Source organism: Pteronotus mesoamericanus, unplaced genomic scaffold (genome assembly GCF_021234165.1).
Source record: "Pteronotus mesoamericanus isolate MK-2021 breed Mesoamerican mustached bat unplaced genomic scaffold, CSHL_Meso_final contig_221, whole genome shotgun sequence".
Lineage (NCBI taxonomy): Eukaryota > Metazoa > Chordata > Mammalia > Chiroptera > Mormoopidae > Pteronotus > Pteronotus mesoamericanus.
The window spans coordinates 13,679,647-13,689,769 of NW_026555092.1; the positions used below are offsets into that span (position 1 = coordinate 13,679,647).

Genomic DNA, 10,123 nt, shown 5'->3' on the forward strand with positions numbered 1-10,123 from the left:
GACAATCTGTTAAATTTCCACCCTTAGCAGCACTCTCAGAGAGTTTTACTAAAATATTATCTTTTCAAGCATTAGAGAGAGAAATGAGGGAGAGAGTTAAAAAAGAATTGGGTTCGTTATCATGTTGATAATCTCTAAAATACAGGGTAGCCTTATAAACAAAAGTTAGCAAGAGATAAAGACAAGAAATTCAAGTTAAGGATCTCTGTAAGGACCGTTGTGATACAGTCCTGGTCCTGTTTCTTGGGAAAAATTGTCTTCATCAGCCATCATCTTCTTCTGTCCTGTTGCCTAGATTTTGGTCAGAGTTTGTTTGCAGTAATGGACTGGGAAACCCATTCAGCAACAGGATCTGGGAACGTTTTAAAATGAGAAACATGAATCCATGAGTCAACACCGTGGAATCTAGCAACACAAGGATTGGTCAGAAGTACCTGATAAGGAAGGCCCTTTCCAGAGGGGCTGGAGAAGAGTCTTTGAGTTGGTGTCTTTTCCAGCATGTTATATCCCTGGGCTTGAGGCTGTGAGGACATTCCTTGTTTCCCAGAAGCACATTGTTGAAGGAATCTTTAAGAGGTTATTGTTATGTTGTAGGGTGTTATAAGCTCCTTGCAGTAATATAGAAGATCTCCTTTGACAAGTATTAGTGCAGTTCTTCATCTAGGTGCATAGGACAACCTGTGATAATCTCAAAGGGCTAAAGTTTCATATTTTCCAGATGAGGTGGAACAAAGGTTCAAGAGGGTTAAGGAGGGTCTTGGGCCATGACAGGCTAAATGCCACGCCAATTTTTACCAATTGGGTGTTTATTATTCCATTGGTTTGTTCTGCCAATCCAGAGGATTGAAGATGATGAGCACAATGGAAATGCTGAAAGATAGGCCAGATTTTACAAATGATTGAACAGTTTGTCCTATAAAATGAGTTCCTCAATCACTAAGCTCCCCTGGGATTCCTGAAGATGGAATAATTTTTTCTAATACAGCCTTAGCTACTGCCAGGGCCATGGCAAAGGAAAGACTCAACCCGATGTGAAAACACACAGATCATAACCAGCATATATCTATAACCACGTGGAGGGCGCTGGATAAAGTCTTAGCTGCCTTACCTCTAAAGGACCCATTGGTCATGGAAAGTGGCCCAGAGAGGCATGCAACAGTTTCCCAGGATTATATTTTGGACACATTTTCCCCATCTGATATGTCTGGTGGTCAAGAGTGGGTGAAGGGCCCCAATAATGTTGTTTTCCTCATTGGATCATTTTCTTAGTGTTTCAAGAAGTTATGTCATGGATGAAGTTTAAAAATCTCCTTTTAGTGACTATTGGGGAGGATGGGAGAGTTAGTAGGGCCTATCCATAAGCATCAAGAAGAATCAAAGGGACAACCAATGTTTTTAAATCCATTTCTCCCTTTTATCCTCCAGAGAAATGGCATGAAACTTAGCTAGTGTTTGGTATAGGTGTGAAACTGGAGGTAGGGCAGGAGTAGATGAAGTTTTTATAGGCAGGGTTGTTGTTATCTCCTATAGCCAATCTGGTGTCAGTATTAGGCCTTTTATTTCCTTGTGCTTCCTTACTTTGGGCAGAAGAATGTCCCTGAATGTTAATAACAGCAAGGCTCCGAAAGTCAGTATGGCATATGGGAGTGCCAGGACAAAGTATTGGTTTTTAATTTTCTGTCTGGAATAGGTAGGGAACCCTGGTTGTTTGCAGAGCATGGCAGAGTCATGGGTTGCTCCAGGAGCTTATCTCCTGTCAGTATAGATACTGGCCATTTTATCTTTGGCTAATGAGCATGACTTAGCAATGAAACCAGAAAAGCCAGCACTCCTGCTGCCCGTCACTACCAGAACCAATAAGCAGAGACAAAGATTGACATTTTTTTTAAAGTTTTTACTTTTTATTTACTTTAAGAGAGAGAGGGGAAAGGAGGGAGGAAGAGAGGGAGAGAAATAGCAATGATTGGCACAACCCCCCTCCTCAGCCCCCACCAACCGGGGACCTGGCCTGCAACCCAGGCAGGTGCCCTGACTGGAACTCTAAGCAGCAACCTTTTGGTTCACAGGCCGGCACTCAAGCTACTGAGCCACACCAGCCAGGGCAAAGATTGAATCTTTATGGGCACATTATTTAGATGCCGGCAATTTGAGAAGACAGTGAGTTACGTACTCTCAAAAACCATCCTAACATTTCATCTCAAGCTGAACTTTAAAAAAAATATTTTATTTATTTATTTTGAGAGAGAGGGGAAAGGAGGGAAAAAGAGAAACATCAATATGTGAGAGAGGCATCGATCAGTAGCCCCTCGCACGCCCCCAACTGGGGACATGGCCTCCAACACAGGCATCTGTCCCAACTGGAATTGAGCTGGCAACTTTTTGGACTATAGGGCAGTGCTCAATCCACTGAGCCACACCAGCCAAGGCTCAAGCCTAACTTTTTATAAGGAGAAGAAAGGGTAGGTAAGGGATTTGGGAAAAAGGTTAATGGGGTAGGAGTTACAGTCTTGCAGTGATTTTTCTAGTATTTCTTTATCTTCTGATTAACAATTCTTGATCTGCATTCCCACCTTGGAACACAATGGCTCAGATATCATCTGCAGACCCCCTTGGGCACAAAGGTTGAATTGCTCATGGACCTCCTGGAGTTACCTGGTCTTGAAAGTCAGTTCCTAGAATAACAGCTTTCACATGCATTAATCACTTCAGCCTATCAGTTATGGCTAGAGCTAAAACCTTTAACTCTTTGAGTTCTCCTATCAGTAAGAGCATGTAGTTCTGCCTGTTGGGCAGGTGTGGCATCAGGTAGGGAGCTGGATTCTATGATTTTATTAAGGGAAACAATGGCATATCCAGCTTGGTAATTTCCATTGGGTCCCCTTAAATAGGATCTGTTGGTGAACCATTCTTAGTCTGCATTCAGAAATAGGCTTTCTTGTAGATCCAGTGATGGGGTAAGGAGTTGGTTAATCAACACAATACGATCACAGGGAATGTTATCCTCTGGAAGAGGAAGTAGGGTAGCAGGAGAAAGTACCGTAAGCCACATTGGGTGATAGTCAGGTGGGGTAAAGACAGAAGGAGGACTTTATATTTGGCTAGATGACTAACAGAAAGGTACTGAGTATCATGGGAATTAAGGAACATTTCAACAGAGTGTGTAACATAGACTGTAAGAGGAAATCTCATAACTATCTTCTCAGTAGCCTTATAAGGGTGGGAACGGCAACAACTTCCCTGAGGCAAGGGGGAACTCCTTGAGCAATTGGATCTAACTGCTGACTAGAATATTCCATAGGCCTATTTTGCCCAGAAGGCAGCTGAGTAAGAACCCCTAGGGCATTCTCTTCAAGGTCATGAATGGAGAGGTGAAAAGGGAGATTATAATTTGGATGCTCTAAAGTGGGAGCTAAGGTAAACTTGGTTTTTATTCTCTCAGAGGATCGTTGGGCATCAGAGGTCCATTGTAGGGCACCAGGAGGTTTCTTTTTTTTTTTTTCTTTTTCTTTTTTTTTTATGTTTTAGAGTGAGAGAGGAAGGAAGAGAGAGACAGAGAGAAACACTGATTTGTTGTTCCACTTACTGATGCATTCATTGGTTGATTCTTGTATGTGCCCTGACCAGAGACTGAACCCACAACCTTGGCGTACTGGGACATCCGAGCTACACAGCCAGGGTAAAGAGGAAGTCTTGAGTAGTTTATAAAGTGGTCAAGCCAAAGGAAAAATTAAGAAGCCAGTTAACGACAATAACCCTCAAGTTCTAAGGACCCCTAAAGTTGTCTTTTTGTTTGAGGGAGGGAGGAGTCTAAAATGTCATGTAGGCATGATGGATCAAGACTTAACCCTTCTGGAGTTAGGAGGTGTCCTAAGAATTTAATGGAGATTTGACAAAATTAGAGTTTCTCTTGTGTCTTTTGGAAGCTAGGTTATGAAATACATGGAGGCTGTCCGTGAGGCAAACCTCTTTAGATGGAGAACATAAGAGTAAATCGTCATCCTGGCTGGTGTGCCTCAGTGGACCGAGAGCAGGCCTGTGAGCCCAAAGCATCGCTGGTTCAATGCCCCCCACCCCGTGTCAGGGCACATGCCTGGGTTGCCGGCCAGGTCCCCAGTTGTGGGACTGTGGGAGCCAACTGGTTGATGTTTCACTCCCTCTCTTTCTCCCTCCCTTCCCCTCACTCTAAAATAAATAAAATCTAAAAAAAAAAAAAAAAAAAGAGAGAGAGAGAGAGAATAAATCATTGATGTAGGAAGGAAATTGTGGCTAGATAGGCCTTAAGGATTTGAGAGAAACAAGCTGGGTTTTCTGCGAATCCTTGAGGAAAAACAGTCCAAGTAAATTGTTGGCCTTTCTACATAAAGGTAGAAAGAGTTTGGCTGTCGGAATCTACTGAAAAATGCACTGCAGAGGTCAATAGCTTTCAGAGGGAGCATTAGAGAACAGGGTGTGGGTGTTGGAAATCATGGAATGTCAGAGAATGACTGTTATTTATGGCTCTGAGGTCTTGAACAAATTGCCATCCTCTTTCATTCTGCAAATGGATAAAACGGGGTTATTTCAAGGGCTGACCCTAGGGAGCATATGTACATGTAGTGTGTGCACACACACACACACACACACACAGAGGTCTGTCCGGAAAAAGTCCAGGTACTGTTAATATAATGAGAACAGTTTGAGCAACATCAGTGTAACCTGGCAGCCCAGGAGAGTGGACTGCAATGCACAGGCATGAACAATGAGGACTTCCCTGCACTAGTCAGTGGGGCGGTAGACACCATGGAGTGAGCATGTGTACTGTGTGGCTGTCACATTCAAAATGGCTGAGTGAGTAGAGCAACGAATCTGCATCAAATGTTGTGTTAATCTTGAACATTCCTCTGTGGAATCTCTTCAGGTTATTCAGAAGGCCGCATCTATGGGCAACTGATGATTGGAGGCCTCATCACAGCACCGTACCCACTCATGCAGCGCAACTCCAGCAGAATTTTTTGGCAAAACATCAAATCACCCAGGTGACTCATCCCCTCTACAGCCCCAGTTTGGCGCCCTGCAACTTTTGGCTTTTCCTAAAACTAAAATCACCTTTGAAATGGAAGAGATTTCAGACTGTTGATGAGATTCAGGAAAATAGAACGGGGCAGCTGATGGCGACTGGGAAAACTGTGTGAGGTCCCAAGATGCCTATTTTGAAGGGGACTGAGGTGTCATTGTCCTATGTACAATGTTTTTTGTATCTTATACCTTGTTCAAGAAATGTCTCTATTTTTCATAGTACATGGCTGGATACCTTCTGGACAGATTACACACACACACACACACACACACACACACACACACACAAAAAAGGTCTGGCAGAAATAATGCCCGATTGAGTGTGGTTGGTAGGGTAATAATGAGGTTGTAATAATTTATAATTTTAATTTGAACATTTCACCTAAAATGTCATATGGTGTGCTTGAGTGTGGTAGTGTTATGTTGCAGAATTACATGCTTATGATATTGTAATAAAAGATTTTGTAATTTAAAAAATGGCATTATTGTGCCACACCCATATTTATGTGTGTGTGTGTGTGTGTGCATACATATATATATATATATATAGTCATCTACTACAGATTGTATCCTGGCTAAGGCCTCAGGGTTTAGGGGATATTGTTTAATATTGAGGAGTTTGTTGGAGTCTATCTGTATTTTAATTGAGGTTGCTGAATAGATATGGCCCACATCAGCGTTGGACTATGCCCAAAGGCTTTTGGGCAGCACTTGGAGAACAGGATGTATATAGTTAATGCATACAGTTGATGAGGCTAGTTGAATAAATGGGGATTTGGGTGAGAGCCAACCTAGAGATAGGATGCCCTGGTGAGAAAAGGAAATGTGGGCTTGGTAGATTTCTAAAATATCTCTTCCTTAGAGGTGCATGGAAGCTGATAGAATGAGTAAGAAATGATGATTACCAGTAAGAAGTCTCAACTGAAAGGGGATGGGTAAGGACTCAGGGACTCCCATATGTTGGTTGGTAACATCGAACATCTGGATAAACTCAGAACTCCGGGGAGTTCTGAAAGCATGTTGGGGTTGATGGCAGACAGGGCTCCAGTGTCAATTAGAGTTTGTCCCTGATTTTTATATATAATTTCCCTAATTGATTTGTTTTAAACAGGGGAAATGTCCCTAGAGCATCGCTAGTCCTGCTTAGAGAATGAGGGTTGGTAAACTTTGTCAGGGTTTAGTTATAGCCAGTTTGTATTTGAGATAGTCCCTTTTAATTAAAAAAATTTTTATTCACCCTGGCTAATGTGGCTCAGTGGATTGAGTGCCGGCCTGTGAACCAAGGGGTCACTGGTTCGATTCCCAGTTGGGGCACATAAATGGGTTGCCAGCCAGGTCCCCAGTGGAGGGTGCATGAGAGGCAACAACACATTGGTTTCTCTCCCTCTCTTTCTCTCTCCCTTCCCCTCTCTCTAAAAATAAATAAGTAAAATTTAAAATTTTTTTTTGTTCTTGTATTGATTCTAGAGAGAGGGGAAGGGAGGGAAACATCTATGTGAGAGAGAAGTATTGATCAATTGCCTCTTGCACACATCCCAACTGGGTACCAAACCCAAAACCTAGGTATAGGCCCTGTCTGGGAATCAAACCAGTGACCTTTCAGTTTATAGGACAATGCCCAACCAACTGAGCCACACTGGCCAGGGCAGGACTGTCCCTTTTAAACTGTCCAGTGTATTTACAGAAAAAAGAAGTTTCTGATTTTGATTTTTAGGGGCTGGCAATTCTTAGGCATCTCTCTCTCTCTCTTGCTCCCTTTTTTCTTTTATTAGTGTTTATTTTATGTTGAATTTACTCCTGGGCCATAAGTTTTGTTTCTTCAGTTTCTTCTGGAATATCTTCTTCTGTGCAACCTCATTTTCTTGTTTAGGAACAATCTGTTCTTTTTCACTAAGGAGCATCTCAATGTGGCAGGGAGAGCTCATGTATGGGTTAACCCACCCATGAACTCCTTAAGTTCCATGTGGCATCTTGGGAACTTTGTTCACCTGGATGTGCTCAATGGCCAGAGAATCTACATCTAAACCCTCAGGTTTGGCCCTGGTCGAGTAGCTCAGTTGGTGAGAATGTCATCCTGATACACCAAGATTGAAGGTTCGATCCCCAGTCAGGGCACGTACAAGAAGCAACCAATAAATGCATGCATAAGTGGGACAACAAATAGATGTTTCTCTCTCTCCCTATAAAATCAATTAAAAAAAAAAAAAAAGAACCACTGTAAACCCTCAAGTTCAGCATTACTCTCTGCATTTTTAAGATGTGCAGCACAAAATTCACTCTTTTTGGGCTGCAGACCCTGAGTTCAACTCCACTGTTTGGCCTGGGCACACCTACCCACTCCACCATGTAAAGTGGCATCCTTCTGATACTTGGTGGCTTTTTGAATATGCATACCTTGATGGACTGGACAGTTTCACAAGTATTCTTAGAGTGAACACAAAGATTTGAACCTCTTTTTTTAACCTTTAAAAAAGACTTTATTTATTTATTTTTTAAAGAGAGGGGAAGGGAGGGAGAAAGAGAGGGATAGAAACATTGATGTGCAAGAGGTACATTGATAGATTTCCTATCACAGGCCCCCAAATGGGGACCTGGCTCTCAATCCAGGCATGTGCCCTGACTGGGAATTGAACAAGCAACCTTTCAGACTGCAGGTCCAGTCCACTGAACCACACGAGCCAGGACAAGATTTGAAACTCTTGATTTGCATGATTTTGTGGGGGTTTTCTGGGTTAACTGAATATTAAACTATTTCCAAAGGTTACTGCTGGCCGCTTTTGGGAAGACTGGGCATCTCTTTTTAATTGTTGTAGTTGGAGTGCCAGAGCTTTAGGGGTCTTTTTTTGATAATCTGGGGCTGGTGTAGCCTTAGGTTCCTTGTCTTTCTCCAAAGCCTTAGTTGGGTAGCCAAAGAGGCTGTCTCATGTGGCTGTCTGGTGGCCCAGATAATGTCATGTTGTTCTACTAAGGTACTGAAAGCTTCAGAAAAGCTGGCCACAAATATGGAATTGAACGGACTGAGAGCTTCATCATTCAAATTTTTTTATCCCTGAATTTTGTTGGAAAGTCTGTTCAAATCTATCAAAATAGGCAAGAACAGATTTGTCCTTTTTCTGTTTGCAATGGTGGATGGCTTTCCAAATAACTTGGTAAGGAAAGATTTAGGGGGTAACTCTTAATAATTTAGTGGCCTTTTGTTGTGCCTTCTCAAAACCCTGGGTACCAGTTAATTTAAAGTCCTCCAGAGGTGTTTATTCCAATCAGCAGCCAAGATAAATTTCCAGGCTAAACATTTTCTAAAACCCTGTGAATAGGTAGATAAAGATCAGAAAAACCAGGCTGATAGGCATTGACAATTACATTGAAATTGCCATTCAAACTCAAGGGAATTAAGCTTAGGGTCAGGGAAACCCTTTACTAGGGCCATAAATTTGGATTCTGTCCAAGCAACAAAGAATTTTGGTTGTCTCTATCACCTGATTCAACCTTAAAAGGACCTATTAAGGAAGGGGGAGGAAGGTCTGGTGCATTCAGAGAAGTAGAGATATCAGGAGAGCAGAGAAAGGGAAGTACAGAAAAAGCACAAAAGGGAGGAGAAAGTGAGGTGAAATGGAAGTGGTAGAAGAGGTGAAGAGGGTGGTTTTTCTGGACGCTTGTTAGCTCAGGAATAACATGCAGTATTTAGAGGAAGAGTTTCCAAATGGGTCCTCTTTCACTTCAATTTTACAGGTGCAAAAATTAGGGAAAAATTCCTTTTTCTAATAATTAAGGTGTTTATTCAATTTAGAATTATTCTCTTTACAAGAGGTGATAACAAGTTTGGTTTAAGAGTTCTCAAGGTACCAGTTGAAATCCTCCCATTGTCTTTGGGAGGTTTCGTGTGTTCTTTGTTGCAATTGTGTGTGCAAATAAGCAAGTTTTGAAATCTCAAAAGAGCCCACCTGGCCCAGCAAATTTTAAGATCATTCTGGGTCTCAGTGATTTTTGTCCAAAGACTCAGCCAGTTATCACTTTCTGAGCCATAGGTCTTGTGCATAAGATTGGCTGGGGTACCAGAGGGTGGCTGGTCATTGAAAGAGAACTTAGAACTTAGAAAATGGGGTCCCCATTTTCACTCACCTAATGAAGATGTCCCTTGATCCATTCAAATGCCCCTTAAGCCCACCTGTCCCCACAAAACTTTATGGACAAGGTCCAAAGAACTGTATGGAGTCTGAGTCTTATGGATGAGGTTCCAAGAGCCATATGGACCAAGTCCAAACTGAACTTTATAAAGGGTTGCTTCCCTGAAGTGAGGAGAGTCTCGGAGACCTCAACTGAAAGTGCAGGAGGTTTGGATCACCTGAGGCCTTTCAGCACCAGTAGGAAACAACTGAACAGAAAGGGCTCTTGCTGGCACCAGGACATTGATTCTGAGATAGCACTGGGAAGACAGCCTGGGTGCTGTGTCAGATCCCATCACTGCCACCAAAATATAAACAAATCTGAAAAGTATCAGAACAAAAAAAGGATAGGATTTATTCAGGCAAACTGGGGAGTCACAGCTTTCAGTAATTGTGTGAAAGTTTGCTCCACCTGAGACAAGAGGGAGGGTTTTTTGTTTTTTGTTTTGGTTTGTTTTCTGTGTTAGTTTTTCCCAAAAATCACTTAGACTATTTCCTCTTCCTCTTCCTCTTCTTAAGGAAGGAAGAGAAAGACCATCAATGACCAACAGTAATTGCCAAAACAACACCAAGGCCCAGGCTGGGGTGGCTCACTTGGTTAGGCATTGTCCCGCAAAGCGAAACTTCGCTGGTTCAATTCCTGGTCAGGGCACATGCCTAGGTTGCAGGTTCAGTCTCCAGTGGGGATATATATGAGAGACAACTGATCAATGTTTCTCTCTCACATCAATGTTTCTCCCTCCCTTTCCCTCTCTCTAAGAAAACAAAACAAAACACCACCAAGAACTGATTCCACACTTAGAGGAGAATGCTGCGGCTCCCCCTCTTGATTTCAGATGTTCTACACATTCAGAGGAACTTCTCTAGTAACAAACAGTGGAAATGACTCCTGAAAGTATAGTCTT

General features: G+C 42.4%; 1 pseudogene; it reads right to left on the minus strand.

Moving 5' to 3' along the window:
• Positions 1–9,943: 9,943 nt before the first annotated feature.
• LOC129069511 (uncharacterized) lies at positions 9,944–10,123 on the minus strand (annotated as a pseudogene).